Genomic DNA, 21,763 nt, shown 5'->3' with positions numbered 1-21,763 from the left:
TCTTGCAAGCTGAGAAAGATGAGTCCTTCAACCAAGAAGCAGGGGTTGAAGTCTCTGAGAACTGAATGTAGGTGAGAAACCTGTTTAGGCAAAGATCTTTCACCTAGGAAGATAAGGGAAGCCAGTATCTTGTACTTCTGTGGAAGGTCCTGATCATAGAATCATAGAATATCAGGGTTGGAAGGGACCTCAGGAGGTCATCTAGTCCAACCCCCTGCTCAAAGCAGGACCAATTCCCAACTAAATCATCCCAGCCAGGGCTTTGTCAAGCCGGGCCTTAAAAACCTCCAAGGAAGGAGATTCCACCACCTCCCTAGGTAACGCATTCCAGTGCTTCACCACCCTCCTAGTGAAATAGTGTTTCCTAATATCCAACCTAGACCTCCCCCACTGCAACTTGAGACCATTGCTCCTTGTTCTGTCTGATCTAGGGGACAGTCAGCCATTGCTGAAAAGAAGAATGACTGGTGAGAGAAACCATCTTGAACAAAGCCTGTATATCTTGCTAGATAAAGTTTTAGGTGTTTAGATTCCCCCCCCCCCCACACATACTTATTTGCTTGTAACCCTTTCTAACTTTATTTCTTTTGCTTGGGATCACTTACCCTATGTCCTAATGTTAATGATTTTGTTTTATTTTTACTGTAAACCAATTCATTCTGTGTTTAAAGGGAGCGGAGTTTTTATCCCAGTTAGTTTAATAAGCTGTGATGTGCTTTAAAAGCCCTCCATTGGAATTTGCCCATTCTGTGGACAGAATACCAAATGGCAATGACAAATCAGCCCCCATGGTTGCTTTTTTAGAAGCTTTGCGCATTGGCTTGCTAAACCCAGGGTTGTGAGTTCAATCCTTGAGGGGACCATTTAGGGATCTGGGGCAAAAATCTGTCTGGGGATTGGTCCTGCTTTGAGCAGGGGGTTGGACTAGATGACCTCCTGAGGTCCCTTCCAACCCTGATATTCTATGATTCTTTGATTGTGAAAGGAGGAGATGTGAGTTTTAAAATGAACAAGAACATTGGTTGATTACAGCTAAATATGGCCCAAGCCCATCAAAATAATGAGCCCTCCCAAATAGCTTAGCTGTTTGCTCCCCCTTCAAACTCTCCTTCCCAGCACTCCAAGATCAATGGACTTCTGTTTTCCTCCTACTCCTTAAGTGCTTGACCTTCTCTGTTAAGTCAGGCAGCTGCCCATCAGCAATTAGCTGCGCCATGCAAGTGTCAAGACAGTTTCTAAATCTACCATATTTTTTGCCTGATTGAAACACTTGTGAAGTAATGACTCTATATAACATTCTAAATCTAAATATTCTACATCCTCTTCCGGTCTTTAGAAAGGCTGAATTACTGGGGGCTTCCTGTAAAAATAGGAAAGCAATGATTTTGCTTTGTGCTACTCTCTAGCAGTCAAAGTAGATCAAATAACTGTACTATGCAAACAAGTGTGGGATGCATTACTCATCTGTTATTCACAGTTCATGCATTCTGTGGGCTAGCTTTCTCCTTGGGTTTAATGAAGGAGCAAAAAACTTGATCCTGCACTCAGATATGCTGGCATACTGTTAAAGTCAGCTTCTATCCTGGCTTGTAAGAACAGAACAGAACACAGTGCTAAATCTATATTAAAATTCATTTTTTTTCTATCAGGCTAACATGTATAACAGTAGGGGACAAAGACACACACAGGGATGATTAAGGCCACTAAAATATTTCCCCTAAAATGAAATATTCCTTCCAATAAGTGGAATGAAAAAGTGTTTGACCATTAAAGCTGAATCATTCTTATAACCCTTTGCATTTGCCTGCAATGTATCAGGGATGCCAACTTACATAGAATGAATGGCCAAAGCCTGCTTTCAAAATTAGAAACTATAGCACTGTATATTGGTCCTGTATCTATACCGCACTTTCTGGGATTGCATCAATGTGAAATGTGTTTGTTTTCACATATTTACATGACTGGATGGGAAGAAAGAGCCTCATTACTTAGAGATTAATTATTTTAAGGGGAAAAAAGTCCCATTTGAATACTGTAGGGAATGCCTCTGCCTGCTTATTTTACCCCCTCTCCATACTATCCCTCAAGATCTCCCTTTCCATTTCGCTCTTACCTTTTGGCACCCTAACCTGCTTTGCCCTCCCCCCAGCCCTCTTTCTTGCCATGGTTGGGAGGAACAGATAATATTTCAAATAGGTCTGTTGATTAATCAGTTAACTCACACAATTAACTCAAAAAAATTAATCACAATTAAAAAAATTAATCACGATTAATCAATTTTTATTGCACTGTTAAACAATAGAATGCCAACTGAAATTTATTACATTTTGGATTTTTTCTACATTTTCAAATATATGGTATTCTGTGTTGTAATTGAAATCAAAGGGTATATTAATTTTTATTACAAATATTTGCACTGTAAAAATGATAAACAAAAGAAATAGTATTTTTCAATTCACCTCATATAAGTACTGTAGTGCAATCTCTTTGTTGTGAAAGTGCAACTTGCAAATGTAGATTTATTTTGTTACATAACTGCACTCAAAACCAAAACAATATAACACTTCAGAGCGTACAAATCCACTCTGTCCTACTTGTTCAGCCAATCACTAAGACAAACAAGTTTGTTTACATTTACAGGAGATAATGCTGCCATCTTCTTATTTACAATGTCACCAGAAAGTGAGAACAGGCCTTTGCATGGGACTCTTGTAGCTGGCATTGCAAGGTATTTACATGCCATGTATGCTAAACATTCGTATGACGCTTCATGCTTTGGCCACCATTCCAGAGGACATACTTCCATGCTGATGACACCTTTTAAATAAATAATGCATTAATTAAATTTGTGACTGAACTACTTAGGGGGAGAATTGTATCCCCTGTATAAGTGTGTCCCCTGCTCTGTTTTACCTGCATTCTGCCATATATTTCATGTTCTAGCAGTCTCGGATGATGACCCAGCACATGTTGTTCATTTTAAGAACACTTTCACTGCAGATTTCACAAAATGCAAAGAAGGTACCAATGCGAGATTTCTAAAGATAGCCACAACACTCGACCCGAGGTTTAAGAATCTGAAGTGCCTTCCAAAATCTGGGAGGGACGAGGTGTGGAGCTTGCTTTCAGAAGTCTTAAAAGAGCAACACTCTGCTGCAGAAACTACAGAACCCGAACGACCAAAAAAAAAAAAAAAATCAACCTTCTGCTGGTGGCATCTGACTCAGATAATGAACATGAACATGTGTCAGTCCGCACTGCTTTGGATTGTTATCGAGCAGTGGACTGAGTGTACTTGCAGGCTCCAAAAATGTACATTGTTTTACTTTTGAATGCAGTTTTTTTGGTACACAATTCTACATTTGTAAGTTCAACTTTCATGATAAAGAGATTGCACTTCAGTACTTGTATTAGGTGAATTGAAAAATACTATTTTTGTTTTTGTTTTTTTACAGTGCAAATACTGTAATAAAAAATAAATGTAAAGTGAGCACTGTACACTTTGTATTCTGTATTGCAATTGAAATCAGTATATTTGAAAAGGTAGAAAACATCCAAAAATAAATGGTATTCTATTATTGCTTAACAGTGCAATTAATCACTTTAATCACATGATTAATCGCGATTCCTTATTTTAATCGCTTGACAGCCATAATTTCAAACCACGGGCTTGATTCCCCTCTTGCTTACACGTGTCTTACACCAATGTAATGCCATGATTTCAGTGGAATGACTCCGGATTCTGATCTTCCACCAGTACCTATGTTTTTAGAGCTAGGTTTTGACCAGAGGCACTGTCCTGAGTAACGGGTGTTTTGTAAGATGCTCCGCTCCAGCAGGAGTGCTAGGAAGCATTGTGACTCAGACACACCTCTCACAATTCCTCCCCTCCCCCTCATTTCCATGTGTACAGCCTCCCAATAACTTCTGTATTAAGTGTTCTCACGTTCAGCCCTGCAAACTCAGCCTAGGCTCTGAAAATCAAGATGGGTTCTTTCCTCTTCACACACAATCACCAATGAATAAGGTGCTTCAGGCCGAATCCTGCTGTACAATCCCACTTAGTATGTAGTATCTTACCCCGATGAAACTAACTGTGCTCATGGGTAGAACTGGGTTTGCAATGAGCACTAAGTTGACATGTCTGATGGAGATACATGAGGAGAAATAGAATCCAGATCCCTTTCCCATAGCTGTATTGGCTCTTCTGCATTAAGAAGAGCAAAACCTTATTTTTGTCATGAAAGTGAGCGGCTATAGAGCAGATCTGCTGAGTAGGAAAGTGCCCCCTTTTTCCTGTCACATTTTACAGTATGACTGTACTATACACTGCTTATACAATTGCAGTTTGTCTAAAATAATTGGATTTTATATAGAATAAGCATTAATTTGGGGAGCAGATTTTTTATTAAAAATTAGCAATGGCCTAAACTTCATTTAGAACTTGCTATTCCCAAATATTGGTATTCATTATCAATACAATATTTGTCAACTAACCAATAGGTAGCACTGCCAAGACTGAAAGTTAAGCAAACTAATATGCAAACTTAATTCTCAGAACTGCTGGGACTTACCTAGTATATAGTTGACTATTCTAAAGCTGAATTTTGATTTATAAAACATTACGAGCATTAAATTCTGAAGGTTATAGATCCTCTTCGGAAAAAAACAAGAAAAGTAGGTCAGGCAGCATGACTGTAACCAGACAAGCTGTTTCTGAGAGCGGGGCTTCGCTACTGGAGCCATTGAAAGTTTAGTCCTCTCGGGGCTGCTGAGTGCACAAAAGCCTTTTGTAAGTCTATAGTGAAGAGAGCTTTGTTTAATGTGGTTTGATAATCTGCTTGAATTATTGCATATGTGGCACAAAATATGAAACAATTTCACAAATTGAATTATGAAACATGCCAAGTGCCGTAAACATGCACAGTCATATTCTAGGGTCCACTTTTCTTACTGACATTAATGACACTGTTATTAAATTCAATGGTACTAGGGACATCAAGCCATAATAACTTGGTTTAAAGTCAGCACTGTTAAAATGAGATGGCAAGACAGACTTTCTCACAAAGTACTGTAGGCTTGTTTTTCTATAAAATTACAACCAAGAATAAGTCTTATTGGCTGGTAGATCCTTTAACTTTAGATATTTCCTGATATAAAAGATGATGGGGTTGGTTCTGCTCTCATACTAGTTTAAGGCCCCGATTTCAGGAAAGCATGTTTATTCATGATGTGACTTAAGCACTTATTTAAGTAAGGAACTCCAATGAAATCAATGTAGTTAAACCAAGGTAAAACTGACACGAGTTCAGAGCTGTTGTATTCCTAGGGTATGTGCTTTATCCAACCTTCCAATAAATCCTTGCTAACCCTACAGTGGGAAGTACGGTTGATTCTTAATGGAAAACAGGATTATTTCATAGGGCCAGATTCTGCCACCCATACTCTGTCACTAATATCTCACCCTGCAAGTAGTACCCTTGAAATCAGTGGAAATGTTTGAGGAGTAAGTCGCTTTTTAACATGAGTAAAGGCAGCTTAATCTAGACAGTAGGGATCTAAGTGAAATTTAATCATTTATGCAAGATATTGAACATTATAACACTCTTCAGTTTAGCAAATAAAACACAGAGCAGAGATAATACATTGATAGAAAGAATGGCATAGTCCCCAGTCTTGGTAAGACTGTAGGCCACGAGAGAGGAAAAGCATGAGAGGAAACAAAGGTGGTGAAAAAAGAATGTCCTCCTGCAAATGATCCTTCTCTCTCCAAAAATCTTATCCCTTTTGACAACAGCATTTCTTACTGTAGAGTTTCTAAGACAGTAAATTATTTGGAGTAGGGACCATTATTCTTGTGTTTGTGTAGTATCTAGCACAATGGGGTCCTGGTTATCAGGGCCCATGGGGGGTGGGCTGTCTGACCTAGTGGTCAGAGCCAGAAATAGTGTAGGAATCATAGAAAGAGGGTCAATCTGGAGTCAGTGGTCATGCCAGTGGTTAAACCAGAGTCAGAAGTCATGCCAAGAGTTGGAGCTGGTGTCAGCACCTGAAGGTCAGGAGAAGGAAGCAGCAACCCAGGGACAAGGAACAAAGTTGAGGTGGCAGGAACAAAGTGCAGGCAAGAAGGCAGCAAGTAGTTTCTCAGACAAGGAGTGACACAGGAATAGGAAGGTTTATGCCAGGTGGTACCCAATTAGGAATCCGCTGCTAGTCAGCTGACTTGAATCAGCGGGTGTAGGCTTTGGTGGTGGGGTGTTTAACTGCAGTGCCCTCATCTGCCCTTGCAGTGTGGTGGTGTGTAGGGAAGGCTCTCACTTGGCAACCCCATGGGCTTGGATTTCAGACCCAAGGGTGCCTGACACTGATCCATTCCTGGGACTCCGAGGTGTTACTGTAATACAAATATAGAAACAATAGTAAACCAGAATGCAGTGCTGGAATTTTCTTGTGAGAGACAGTACTGTCAGTGTTAAGTGAAAGAACAGATTTTGGATTTGTCTCTTCAGTAATTTTGTCAATATGATTTTTAAATTGCATGTAAATTTTATCGTCACATCCCCTTGTTATTAGAGACCAGATGAAAATGGAATTGCTCATTTATGAGCATAAATTCGATCTTGTTGGTATTACTGAAACCTGGTGGGGATGATTCACATGTTTGGAATGTCAAAATCAATGGTTATAACCTGTTTCGGAAGGATCGAGTGGGCAAATGGGGAGGAGGAGTGGCACTTCATGTCAAAAGTGGCATTACCTATTTCTGAGTCACAGATAACTTGGAAGAAAATGATTCTGAATGCTTATGGATCAGTGTCCTAACAGATAAAGTACAAGATGGGGTACTAGTTGGTATGTGATACAGACTACCAACTCACTCTAGGGAACACAATGACTGGCTCCTTATCCACCTATCTATAATGTGTAGGGGCACTTAAATTTGAGTGACAGATGCTGGAGGGCTCATGCTGCTAGTACTAAAACATCCTTAGTATTTCTAAATTTACAATTTAGATAACAATTTCCTAACTCAAAAAAACAATTGTTGCATACACCACAGGAGAATTCTATATTAGACCTTGTCTTGACAGACCCTGTTAGTATGACAGTGATGCCAGGCAAGATAATCGAGTGGCTTATACTGGACCCAATTAACAGGGTTAAAGGAGGGTAATATAATTAATGCCAGTCAACATAGTTTTATGGAAAATAGATCTCATCAAACTAACTTGATACCCTTTTCTGATGAGATTACAAGGTCAGGTCTACACTACGGGGTTAAGGCGACCTAAGTTACGCAACTCCAGCTATGTGAATAATGTAGCGGGAGTCGCCCTAACTTAGGTCGATTTACTGAGGTGTGTACATTGTGCTGGGTTGACGGGAGTAACTCTCCTATCCACTTACGTTATGCTTCTCGTTCCGGCGGAGTACCGGAGTCGATGGGAGAATGCTCTGTGGTTGATTGATCCCCGTAGCATCAATCCACGGTAAATGTAGACATACCCCAAGTTTGGTTGATAAAAGTAATACTGGTGAGGTAATAGACTTCTGTAAGGCATTTCACTTGGTACTGCATGACATTTTGATTAAAAAAACAGAAAGATATAAAATTAACTTGGCACACAATAAATGGATTAAAAGCTGGCTAACTGATGGATCTCAAAATGTTTGTAAGTGAAGAATCATTAAGTGGGTATTTCTCTAATGGGGGCCCTGCAGAGATTGATTCTTGGCCCTGTGCTATTTATCATTTTTATTAATGATCTGGAAGAAAACATAAAATCATCACCAATAAAGTTTGCAGATGATACACAAATTGGGGGATTGGTAAGTAATGAAGACAGCAGGTTACTAATACAGATCAATCTGGCTGGTTTGGTAAACTGGGCAGAAGTAGTTTTAATATAGCTAAATATAAATGTATATATGTACAAACTAAGAATGTAGGCCATACTTTCAGGATGGGGGACTCTATCCTGGGAAATAGTGACTCTGAAAAAGATTTGGAGGTCACAGTGAATAATTAGCTGAACAGGAGCTCAGTGTGCAACACTGGCAAAAAGAGCTACTGTGACCTTTGGATGCATAAACGGGGGAGTCTCGAGTAGCAAGATTATTTTACTTGGCACTGGTATGATTGTTGCTGGGATACTGTGTCCAGTTCTGCCCACAATTCAAGAAGGATGTTGATAAATTGGAGAGGGTTCAGAGAAGAGCTACATGAATAGTTGAAGGAGTAGAAGATGTACTATATAGTGATCTTAACAATAAGGTTAAGGGATGACTTGATCTCAGCCTGTAAGTACCTACATGGGGAACAAATATTTGATCTTGGGCACTTCAATCTAGCAGAGAAAGATGTAACATGATCCAGTGGCTAGAAGCTGAAACTAGACAAATTCAGAATGGTAATAAGTTGTAAATTTTTAATAGTGAGGGTAATTGACCATGGGAACAATTTACCAAGAGTTGTGGTGGATTCTCCATCACTGGCAATGTTTAAATCAAGATTCTAAAATGTATGCTCTAGGAATTATTTTGGGAAAGTTCTATGGCCTGTGTTATACAGAAGGTCAGACTAGCTGATCATAGCGGTCCCTTCTAGCCTTGGAATCTATAAATCTATGTGTTTAATAAAATACAGGACCATTTCCTGGGCCGGACTCTGAGACACTCACTCCGGTTTAGTAGCACCTTAATTCACAAGCAGCCCCACGGACCATAATAGGACTACTTGTGGATTATGGTATTGTTCAGTGTGAGTAACAATATCCAAATCTAGGACTCTGGATTTCCCTAGTACCCCTCAATCTATGGTATGCATTAAAACATTCTGTGTAGGAGTTCCATTAAACAGGTAAATTCTTCTAAAAACAACTTTTATTTCCAAGCTGTTTTTCTTCCACCTCCCCCTAATAAATTCATTTATATAGGGTTAATTTCTTTCACTTCAGTCTTGAGAATCCTTTCTGCTGGGCATAGTGATTAGCTGAATCATGAGAGAATCCTTGGCTAAAACTGGAAGAGGAATGTTTAGTGTGTGATTAAAATAGATTGGAACCATCACTCTCCAAGTTCACATTGTGTTCTGATTAAGATCTGTAGACTTGTGTAGTTGCTTTCCACTGAATAATGACACATTTTTCATTAACACTTCATAAGATTAAGAAAAAAGTTTTTTGCCACTAGAACTGTTTGTTCATTTTTTATGAATAGTGTTGCTGAATCATTCTTTATCTCTTAAGATAATTGATTTTAGCACCTTTGGTAGACCCATTTAGCCTCATTTATTCTGACTATCTTTGAGTTTAGTCATCTTTTAAATTCAAACACAGAAAGCCAAGCACTCTGTCATTCTTCCTTAAACCAGGAGCAGTCAGAGGCTCTAAAGCTAAAATTACTTTTGTTTTTGTTTTCAAGAATCTAAAATAAAAGTGAAGTCTCCATGACCATGGTACAGCATGTCCCATTGAAATGATCTGTAGCCATTCTTCTTATAACTATAGTTGTATAGTTTTACAGACAGCAGAGCTCTTAGAGATTTAAAGGTGTAATAAACACAAATCAAAGGCATAAATTGCATATCTATATAACAGAATTTCTTAAAAAAAGATGTCTTATCTATTCATGGAGAGTGCCCAAGAATGCCACTATAGTTTTTTGAGGAACAATTTTGTACCAGGGCTTTGGAGCGGAGCCCGGAGCTGGAGCCAGGAGCAGCTCTGGAGCAGTGGAGCTGCAGGGTTTTTGCCTGGAGCTGGAGCGGAGCCAGAGCACAGCTCCAAAGCCCTGTTTTGTACAGTATATTAATAAATTAAGACCAGAAGGAAACATTGTGATCATCCAGTCTGACCTTCTGTATAGCACAAGATGTAGCATTTCACCCAGTAAGTCCTGCATCAAAACCAGTAACTTGTGGTTGTTATTACAACATATCATTGAAAATAACATCCAATCTTGGTTTAAAGGTTTCAAATGATGGACAATCCTCTGCATCTCTTGTTAGGTTGTCCCAACGGTTAATTACTCTTGCTGTTGAAAATCTGCATTTTATTCCAATTTTAGTTTGTCTACCTTCAATTTAATTGTCATTGGATCTTTTCATGCCTTTATATCCTAGATTACACAGCCATCTGCTATCGGATATCTCCCTCTGTAAATACTTATAGCAAGTAATCACCTCCAAACCTTCTTTGTGATAAACTAAATAGATTGAGCTCCTTAAGGCTCTCACTGTTAGACATGTTTCCCAGTCCAAATTATTTTTGTGGCTCTTTTCTGAACCCACTCCAATTTTCCACCACTCCTTTTTGAAGTATTTCAGAATTGCTCTCACAAATGCCATATACAGAGGTAATATAGCCTTCTTACTTTGGCTTGATATTTTCCTGCTTATGTATTCAAGGATTGTTCAGAATCTTCCGTGGGCCAACTGCCAGATGACTGACACATTTACTCAATTTTCCCTTCAAGTTTTTCTTAAGGAGGGATAAAACTATTTGGGTAAAATAAGAACTGGTGTGAATCTTCTACCAAAACATAAACTGAACTGAGCCTTTGGCATATTTTAAAACAGTTTTGATAAACTTGATATAGGTATTGATATTTTCACTTGTGTTCATGCTTCCTAGTGTTTGCTGCTGTTAGGATGTGGAAATATTACAAATATGCAAGAAAGCATCTTCATATGATTTTCACTCTGCTGACAAACAGCAACTCAAAGCAGCCCCAGTGCTCAGGGATCAATGATGTTTAGATACTTATCCAGACTATACAAAGACTGGCTATTTATCTGAACCAATCTCTGAACTTTGAGATTTGACCATCACTAATAAAGCTATTAGATAATTTATATCTTGCAGCAGTTAAGCCCATACTCCTGGAAATAGCTGCTGGAGGTATGGCTTTTAATTGGGACAAAGCCTTCAAAAGGAATATTTGATAGTACAGCACTATTCGGAAAATCTGATGTCTGTTGTACCAATTGAAAACTTGAATAATTTCATTGAAGTCAGTGGAATTACACTGACGTAACTAAGATCATAACTTTTTTTGTTATGGATTTCTAGATTTTTTATTTTAAGGGTAGAAACAATCATTATGATTGTGTAGTCTGACCTCTTACATAGCACAGGCTAAAGAATCTCACTCAACAACTTTTGCATCAAGTCCATAACAGCATATCCTTTAGATACATATTCAGTCTTGATTTAATGCCTATAAAAGTGATGAATAATCCACTATATCCCTAGGTAAGTTGTTCCAATGGTTAGTCACCCTCACTATTTAAAAACTTTCACCTTATTTCTAGTTGGACTTTTTCTACTTTCCCCTTCCAATTGTTGGATCTTTTTCTGCCTCTTTCTGCTAGAATAATGAGCTGTCTATAGTAAGAAATTATGGCTTGCAAATCATAATCAAGTAACTTCTTAATTTTCTCTTGGATAAACCTAATGGATTGAGTTCTTTTTAGTTTCCAACACGTTTTCCTGCCCTTAGATCATTCATGTTATTCTTTTCTGAACCTTTTCCAATTTGTCAGTATCTTTTTTTTTTTAAATGTGGACACCAAAATTGGAAATGGTGTTCAACTAATATTCCATGTACAGCATTAGTAAGACCTAATAGCACCTCCCCATTCCTACTTGACACTCCCCTGCTAATATATCCAAGGAGCACTTTTGTCCTCTTGGCTACAGCATCACACTGGGAGCTTATAGTCAATTGATTATCTGCCATGAACCCTAAGTCCTTTTCTGAGTAAGTGCTTTCCAGGATACACTCCCTCATCTTGTAAATGTGACTTTACATTCTTTGTTCCTAGACATATGACCTTGCATTTGGCTGTGTTAAAATGCATGTTTTATTAATCTAGCCCAGTAGCTAGAAGATGTCTGTCATCAAATGTGCTCTTATCCATTCTAGTCTGTTATGTACTGTTCCTGGAACCTGTCTTTGGCCAAGCTCTCTGCTCGTGTCCATTTTTCCAGAATATATATTCCCTATATTCTGTTTACATAAGTGGGATTTTTTCATATATGGTTCAAGGGGAGAATATGTCTGTATCCTCCTTCTTCTAATAAGTGCTGCTTCAACTTGATAAGGCTGACTATTTAATTTTTTTCACATGTTCTTGTAAAGCTTTTAATATTTCCCTTTCATTATATCAGTCTAACAACTTCTTTGTTTGAAATTAGGTCTAGCACTTCAGAGGCTGAATTACTGACATAGAATTAGGTAGATTCTACATACCATAAGTTATTACCTGAAACTTTGTTTTCATAGGGTTACCATATTTGAACATATATGTTCAAAAAAGAGGACACTCCATGGGGCAAGGGGGAACCTTCACTGTTGCAGCTGCCTTCCCGGATGTTTTTAGATATTTAAATAGGGTTACCATACATCTGTATTTTCCCGGCGATTTAAGAACCAAAAAGCCTGACATGTCCAGGAAAATACAGACGTATGGTAACCCTACCTAAAGTTCTTTTTTAAAAAGATGGACCTGAACTAGACATGAGCTCCATTTCACATGTGTGGGTCCCAGCTGCTCCCTGCCCCCCTCATTGAAGCAGGTGTGCAGGGTTACTGGCCTGGGAACTACAGGGCACCAGGGGACATGGGGCTGGCTGCAGACAGGGGCATGGGGCAGGGCTAGCTGGAGGCAGGGGGTGCAGGGCTGGTTGCAGGCAGGGCCGAGGGTGTGGAGCTGTCTGGAGATAGGGCAGGGGGTGCAGCAGGAGCTGGAGACAGGGGTTGGCTGTGGGCAGGGCAGGAGGTATGGGGCTGCGGGCAGGGAGTGCGGGACTGGCTTGAAGCAGGGGCTGGCAGTGGGCAGGGCAGGGGGTATGGACATAGGCACTGACTCCATGGGTGCTCCAGCCCTGGAGCAACCATGGGGAAAAATTGATGGGTGCAGAGCACCCACCAGCAGCTCCCCGCTGTGCCCCCTTGCCCCAGCTCACCTCTGCTCTGCCTCCTTCCCCGAGCGCGCCACCTCCACTCCACTTCTCCCCCCTCCCTCCCAGGCTTGCCGTGGAAACAGCTGATTCACAGCAAGCCTCGGAGGGAGGGAGGTGGAGGGGAAATTCGGCGTGCCCGGGTGAGGAGGCGGGACCGGGGATTTGGGGAAGGGGTTGGAATGGGGGTGGGGCTGGAGACCGGGGGCGGGGGACATGAGCACCCACAGGCTAGCTTACTGTGCCTCCCTATTTTCCCGGACATGTTCGGCTTTTTGGAAATTCCTCCTGGACAGGGATTTGAGAACCAAAAAGCCGGACACGTCCGGGAAAATACGGACATATGGTAACCCTAGTTTTCAGCTGGGGTATCCAAAGACTATAGTGCCCTTTGGCACTGGTGGGTCTGGATCTCTTGTTGCCAAATGTTAATGCATTTTGCATTAGTACTTTGGATCAAACACTACTGTTTTGAAAATCTGCTCATGTAAGTGTACAATTTTTGCAGATGTTCATGTGGCACAAGGGCAGTATAGCTTATTTGATAAACAGCCGTTGCTCCTTAGTTGTTCAATTATTTTCAGTAACTTAGTTTGTCTTACAAATCAGTGGTCAGATGAAACCCCAGGGTCCCAGTAATTGCCGCAATCGTACAGAACAGTATTTCATGAAACAATCCTATAAAATAGAATAAATGTCCAAATTTGGAGATAGAGCAGATATTTTGGAAACCTTTTCCTTTTAAGTAATGTTATCTAAGTTTATCTGATGGGACCCTAGAATCTCTTCCAAATATTATTTATTAACTAATGCTACACATTGTGCAATTAATTTCCTGTGAAATGATGTTCAATGGCCAGCACAAGACTGGTAGAAACTTAGTTTTTGGTGAACTACAGATCAGTATAGTTTACCCTTCCCTTCCCTTCCCTCCCTAACTACTAAGGATATGTAGCATATAGAGATGGATGAGTTTGCTTTCCCTCTCCTCCTAATGAGCTCCACCAAGCTTAAATTGTTTGCACTGTTTCTGTACATAGCAACATTTCACCCCAAATGAGCTGTCATTGTGTAACACCCACAGATCCCGGTCGTTGGTGTGCAGGATCAAACCTGGCGCCTCTGGAGCTTAGTGCAGGAGCCTCTACTGCATGAGCTAAAAGCCATATGGTGTTAACTAAGGCTGTAGAGCAGACTTATTAATCTTTCTCTAAGGGTATGTCTACACTACAATATTAGGTCGATTTTATAGAAGTTGATTTTTTTAGAAATCAATTTTATACAGTCGATTGTGTCCCCACTAACAGCATTAAGTCGGCGGAGTGCATCCACAATACCAAGGCTAGCGTCGACTTTCGGAGCGTTGCACTGTGGGTAGCTATCCCACAGTTCCCATAGTCTCCGCCACCCATTGAAATTTTGGTTTAGCTCCCAATGCCTGATGGGGCAAAAACATTGTCGCAGGTGGTTCTGGGTACATGTCGTCAGTCCCCCCTCCCTCCCTCTGTGAAAGCAACGCAAAAAATCGTTTCTCGCCTTTTTTCCTGGGTTACCTGTGCAGACGACATACCACGGCTAGCATGGAACCTGCTCAGCTCGCCGTCACCTTACGCCTCCTGGGTGCTGCTGACAGACACAGTACTGCATTGCTATGCAGCAGCAGCAGCTTCTTGCCTTTGCAAGTTAGCAAAGATGGTTAGCAGTCGTTCTGCACCATCTGCAGCCATCTCCTGGTTGCTCCTGGCTGACCTCGGTGATGTCGGTCAGGGCGCCTGGGCAGACTTGGGTGCTCCTGGCAGACCTCGGTGAGGTCGGTAGGGGGCGCCTAGACAAAAATGGGAATGAATCCAGGTCATTCTCTTCTTTAAGTTTCGTCTAATGGAGATTCAGTCCTGCCTGGAATATCATGCCAGCTGGAGGCTTCTGCCTCAGGCTGCTCGCCCAGTCAGCCCCACCTACCCCAGCCTACCCCTTGCTCCCATGGCTCATGAAGCCTGGACAGTAGTAAGGAGCAGTTCAACTATAGGCTGAACAAGTGCAGAATGGTGGTAGAATGTGTCTTTGGACATTTAAAAGCTTGCTGGTGCTGTTTGCTGAGTAGGCTGTTTGCGATTAGATTAGAAGAGCACAGCAAGGCACGCTGCATGTCACAGAGGCTTTGAAAACCAGTTTCATGACTGGCCAGGCTTTGGTGTGACAGTTGTGTGTGTTTCTCCTTGATGCAAACCCACCCCCTTTGCTGATTTTAATTCTCTGTAAGCCAACCTTGTAAGCCATGTCGTGAGTCGCCCATCTCTCTGTGAGAGCAACTGCAGACAATCGTTTTGCGCCTTTTATCTGCAGACAACATACCACGGCAAGCATGGAGCCCGCTTAGATCACCGCGGCAGTTATGAGCACTGTAAACACCACGCACATTATCCTACAGTATATGCAGCACCAGAAACTTCAAAAGCAGGCGAGGAGGCGACGGTAGCGCGGTGACGAGAGTGATGAGGACATGGACACACACTTATCTTAAAGCACGGGCCCTGGCAATTTGGACATCACGGTGCTAATGGGGCAGGTTCATGCCGTGGAACTCCGGTTCTGGGCCTGGGAAACAAGCACAGACTGGTGGGACCGCATAGTGTTGCAGGTCTGGGATGATTCCCAGTGGCTGAGAAACTTTCTCATGTGTAAGGGCACTTTCATGGAACTTTGTGACTTGCTTTCCCCCGCCCTGAAGTGCAAGAATACCAAGATGAGAGCAGCCCTCACAGTTCACAAATGAGTGGCGATAGCTCTCTGGAAGCTTCCAACACCAGTCAGCTACCGGTCAGTCGGGAATCAATTTGGAGTGGACAAATCTACTGTGGGGGCTGCTGTGATCCAGGTAGCCAATGTGATCACTGAGCTGCTGCTATCAAGGGTAGTGACTCTGGGAAATGTGCAGGTCATGGTGGATGGCTTTGCTGCAATGGGATTCCCTAACTGTGGTGGGGCGATAGATGGAACGCATATCCCTATCTTGGGACCGGAGCAACAAGGTAGCCAGTACATAAACCACAAGGGGTACTTTTCAATGGTGCTGCAAGCACTGGTGGATCACAAGGGACGTTTCACCAACATCAACGTTGGATGGCTGGGAAAGGTACATGACGCTCGCATCTTTAGGAACTCTGGTCTGTGTGAACGGCTGCAGCAAGGGACTTACTTTCCAGACCAGAAAATAACCGTTGGGGATGTTGAAATGCCTATAGTTATCCTTGGGGACCCAGCCTACCCCTTAATGGCATGGCTCATGAAGCCATACACAGGCACCCTGGACAGTAGTCAGGAGCTGTTCAACTATAGGCTGAGCAAGTGCAGAATGGTGGTAGAATGTGCATTTGGATGTTTAAAAGCGCGCTGGCGCAGTTTACTGTCTTGGTTAGACCTCAGCGAAACTAATATTCCCATCATTATTACTGCTTGCTGTGTGCTCCACAATATCTGTGAGAGTAAGGGGGAGATGTTTATGGCAGGGTGGGAGGTTGAGGCAAATCGCCTGGCCGCTGATTATGTGCAGCCAGACACTAGGGTGGTTAGAAGAGCACAGCAGGGCGTGCTGCGCATCAGAGAAGCTTTGAAAACCAGTTTCATGACTGGCCAGGCTATGGTGTGAAAGTTCTGTTTGTTTCTCCTTGATGAAAACCCACCCCCTTGGTTCACTCTACTTCCCTGTAAGCCAACAGCCCTCCCCTCCCCACTTTGATCTCTGCTTGCAGAGGCAATAAAGTCATTGTTGTTTCAAATTCATGAATTCTTTATTAATTGGTCACACAAATGGGGCAATAACTGCCAAAGTAGCCCGGGAGGAGTGGGGAGGAAGAGAGGAAGGAAGGATAAGGCCACACTGCACTTCAAAACTTATTGAATGCCAGCTTTCTGTTGCTTGGGCAGTCCTCTGGGGTGGAGTGGTTGGGTGGCCAGAGGCCCCCTGTAACAAGGTTGGGACTCACCACCGCTGCGCCTCCTACTGGTTACTCCGGGAATTAGCTCAGTCCAGTGGAACGTCTCCTCTCAGTGGTATCCTGCCCATTGTCTTGCCCTTGATTGGCTTCTGAGCCCACGTCGCTCACCAACTCGCGGCGTCCTCTTCCGGACCACTGCCCTCCGGCAGTGCCCCTTAGTCCATCCACATCCCCTTCCGGGGGGTGTGTGTGTCAACCAGCAGTCTCTATGTCCAGCCACTGTAGTCAACCACCCCCCCCAAAGTCTAATCCCTCCTGTCAGGGATCTGGCGTGGTCTGTAATGGTCGCTCCCTACGGCCAATGGCTGGGTGTACTGGAAGGGGGGGACCCAGGCCCACCCTCTACTCTGGGTCCCGGCCCAGGGACCCTCTGGTGGCAGCCTCGCTGTCCTTCTTCTCTCCCCTCCGTCTGCCCACTTCCCTGGGCCGCTTCCCCTATGGTCCCTTGCACCCGCTAGGCCCTTCCCTTCAGGGCCTGCAGCCTGGCAGGCCTCAGGCTAGAGCTCCCTTTTGCTCCCGGAGCCTGGCCAGCACTGCACTATCCACGGTGCTAGTCCCCCTGCTCTGGAGACAGACCTTCCCCTGTCAAAGGCCTGGGACAGACTGACTCTCCTCTCCCTGAGCAGCCTTCTTATAGGGCTGAGCCGGGCCCTGATTGGCTGCCTCTAATCTGGGCCCTGATTGGCTCCCAGTAAGCTCTTCTCCTATTGGCTGTGTGTCTGCGCAGGCCCACTGGCCTGCTGCAGCCCATACTCTCAGGGAGTGGGGCAGTCGCCCCACTACACCCCCACACCGCATTCTTGGGCGTCTGGTGAGGAGACTATGGAACTTGGGGAGAAGGGCGGTTGGTTACACAGGGGCTGCAGTGGCAGTCTGAACTCCTGCTGCCTTTTCTGCACCTCAACAATACGCCGGACAATATCAGTTTGATCCTCCAGTAGCCTAAGCATTGCTTCCTGCCTCCTCTCATCATGCTGACGCCACCGATCATCTTGATCCCGCTATGTCTCCTCTTGCTCCTGCCACCTGTCCTCACATTCATTTTGTGCTTTCCTGCACTCTGACAGTGTCTGCCTCCAGGCATTCTGCTGGGCTCTTTCAGTGTGGGAGGACTGCATGAACTCAGAGAACATTTCATCGCGAGTGTGGTTTTTTGCCTTCTAATCTTCGCTAGCCTCTGGGATGGAGATGATACGGGGAGCATTGAAATGCTTGCAGCTGCGGGAGGAAAAAAAAGGGAGAATAGTATTTAAAGAGACACATTTTAGAGAACAATGGGTAGACTCTTTCATGGTGAACCAAGCTGTTAACATTACATAGCACGTGTGCTTTCTTTACAAGGTCACATTTTGCCTCTTATATTGATGGCCTGCCAGTTTGGTGTGAGAAATCACCCACGCAGGGCCAGCGGGCAACAGAATTCAGCTTGCAGGCAGACATGGTAAGCCACAGTCTTTTGGCTTCTTTAACCTTCACAGCATGTGGGGATGGTTTCAAACAGCAGCACCCTCATTTCCCATACCAAGCACCCATTGGGTTGGCCATTTAAAATGGGTTGGCCATTTAAAAGGAGGGGCTGTGGTTTTCAGGTTAATGTGCAGCACAAACCCAACTAACCCCCCACCCCCAAATTATCTGGGATGATAGCTTCACCCCTCCCCCCACCACGTGGCTAACGGGGATCATTTCTGTTCAGCCACAGGCAAACAGCTCAAAAGGAACGGCCACCTCTGCATGTCTCCTTAATAAAATTCCCCTATTTCAGCCAGGTGACCCTGGGAGTACATCCAGGAGAGCTTCACTGAGATGTCCCTGGAGGATTTCCGCTCCATCCCTATACACATTAACAGACTTTTCCAGTAGCTGTACTGGCCACCAATGCATCCCAAGTCTTCAAGGCAAATTAATCATTAAACACGCTTGCTTTTAAACCATGTATTATATTTACAAAGGTACACTCACCAGAGGTCCCTTCTCCGCCTTCAAGGTTTGGGAGCCCACCTGGGTGGGTTGGGAGGGTACTAGATCCAGGGTGAAAAACAGTTCCTGGCTGTTGGGGAAAATGGTTTCTCCGCTTGCTTGCTGTGCATTGTCTTCAACCTCCTCCTCCTCCTCATCTTCCTCGTCCCCAAAATCTGCATCCCTGTTGCGTGAGAATCCATGCACAGGGGTGGGGTAGTTGTAGGGGCACCCCCTAGAATTGCATGCAGCTCATCATAGAAGCGGCATGTCTGGGGCTCTGACCCAGAGCGGCCGTTTGCTTCTCTGGTTCTTTGGTAGGCTTGCCTGAGCTCCTTAAGTTTCATGCGGCACTGCTGTGGGTCCCTGTCCTTCGTGCCCTTGGAGATTTTTTTCAAATATTCCAGCATTTTGTCTTTTGGAACGGAGTTCTGATAGCACGGATTTGTCTCCCCATACAGCGATCAGATCCAGTACCTCCCGTTCGATCCATGCTGGAGCTCTTTTGCGATTCTGGGACTCCATGGTCACCTGTGCTGATGAGCTCTGCATGGTCACCTGTGCTAATCAGCTCACCACACTGGCCAAACAGGAAATGAAATTCAAAAGTTCGCGGGGCTTTTCCTGTCTACCTGGCCAGTGCATCTGAGTTGAGAGTGCTGTCCAGAGCGGTCACAATGGAGCACTCTGGGATAGCTCCCAGAGGCCAATACTGTCAAATTGCGTCCACACTACCACAAATTCGACCCAGCAGGGTTAATTTCAGCGCTAATCCCCTCATCGGGGAGGAGTACAGAAATCGATTTTAAGAGCCCTTTAAGTTGACAAAAATGGCTTCATCGTGTGGACAGGTGCAGGGTTAAATTGATCTAATGCTGCTAAATTCGATCTAAAGTCATAGTGTAGACCAGGACTAAGTGGTTTCAGTGCCACTAGATGTGACAGAACACCACACCCAGAAGGTGTGTGGGTTACAATTGTGCATGTAGAACATGTCTCAGATGTTGGCGGGAATGGGTACACTTTCTGTGAAAATGGTTCAATTATATACTTGGAATTTGGTAATTACTATTTTTAGCCTGTTTTTGTCTAAAACATTTCTAATTTGTGTTCTTTCACTCCAATATGTCTGAAAAATTTTGTTGTTTTCTGGTGGATAATGCTTCCTAGTATGAATGGTTTTTGCTCTACTAATTAATTTTGGTAGATAAGTTCCAAAGTCTCAGCAAAACAGAATGTGATCCATTTGGATTCTCACTAACATTGCAAGGGAGAAAGTAAGATATTTCTGCAAGATGCATGAAACCCACTGAATCCAAAAAGCATTGTCTCTGTTATTGCAATTGAGATTTCTCCATAACAGCATTTTATTGCTTGCTTTTTTTTGGGGTGTGTGTGGGGGAACTATTGTGATTTATAATTGTGATTCTACATAGCGGGAAGAAAAAACGCAGAATAACAGAACAGAATTAAATAGTAATTGTAACAGAATTTCTGTTACTGCATTTTGCATTGGTGCAATATACATCAGCACCTTCCCCATCCCCTTAATCTTATAAATGCCAATTTAGATGTGCTGTGTGGCTTTTTTGTAATCATGTATGTAGGCATTAAGTATACTATAATTTCTGACAATTGTGAGAATAAAGGTGATTAAGATATAAGGAGTCACCCTTGAATTTAAAGACCTGGGTCTCATAACTCCTGGCCTTGGGGAAAGAGGAGAAAATCATAGATCTCTATCTGGGAACACAGCTTCTACCGATCCTTTCTTGTTGTAAGAACTTGGACAGACAGTTGGGACTCCAGAATGCCTACTTAGTTGAGATTGCATTGCTATAGTGCTAATATCTGTTTTCTATTAAACTTATCAAATGCCCTGATCCAGCAATGAGTTCTATGTGGGTGGATCCCATGGATTTATCTCAGAGCCTAAATTTGCAGTAACTCCCTTAAGCAAAGGAAGCTATTCTGGATATAGGCCAAGGTAACTGAGATTAGAATGTGGGTGAGAGTGTACAGGATTTTATTGAGTGGGTTTGTGTGTGCATGTTGTGTGCACTATTTGCAGATAGCTCTGAATTCAAGGAGTTGCATAACCTCTTCACAACTTCATCAGGCAACCAGGTGCCTTTCCCAAGCTCTCTGTTACAGATCAGTCCCGCAGATTGTGTGTTTGTAGTTGTTACTTTGGAGCCTATTGCTTATCTGTGTGTGTGTAGTGAATTTCATTTTACATCTACACCAATAGCCCGCAGAGCCAAAACTTTTGGAATCATACTTGTTGCAGTGTGATGATTTCTCCACTACTTCTACTTAACTTTCCTAATAAGATTAAATTGGAATACAGGTAGTCCCATGTCTACCTTACATTTATTGATTATTCTTACACAAATACGTGTTCTGGTATGACATGCACATTTACCTTGCCTGCACTGTTCATAGGTGGACTGCATGCATAAAACAGATACATGCAGTTTCAGTTTCACCAAGGTTTATATTCTCTCAACACCTGTCTAAAACTCCTGTTAATGTTGACTGGATATAAATGCAATGAATGGAATATACTGTCTATCCCTCCAAGAGTGAGTAATTACATGAAAACCCATTTAATGCCTTATTCCTCTTGAACATAGTGCTCCCCACAAATGTGCTGCCTGGTTCAGAAATAATTCAGGTGCCCCACAAGCTAAAATGCCTATATTCAGTATACACTTGTGGTAATTGCTTTCCTGCCTCATATGAGTTTGGTGAGGTATAGGGTACCATACGTCTGGATTTTCCCGGACATGTCTGGCTTTTTGGGACTCAAATCCCCGTCCGGGGGGAAATCCCAAAAAGCCG

General features: G+C 42.9%; 1 protein-coding gene across 1 annotated transcript in view; it reads left to right on the top strand.

The window, feature by feature from the left end:
• The window catches only part of GPR158 (G protein-coupled receptor 158), a 328,332-nt gene that overhangs the window by 63,984 nt on the left and 242,585 nt on the right, over nucleotides 1–21,763 (top strand). The gene's annotated exons all lie outside the window — the stretch shown is intronic.

The sequence above is a fragment of the Trachemys scripta genome, chromosome 2 (genome assembly GCF_013100865.1).
Source record: "Trachemys scripta elegans isolate TJP31775 chromosome 2, CAS_Tse_1.0, whole genome shotgun sequence".
NCBI classification, from domain to species: domain Eukaryota; kingdom Metazoa; phylum Chordata; order Testudines; family Emydidae; genus Trachemys; species Trachemys scripta.
The sequence above is the reverse complement of the archived record's forward strand: the minus strand, read 5'-3'. Positions and strand labels throughout refer to the sequence as shown.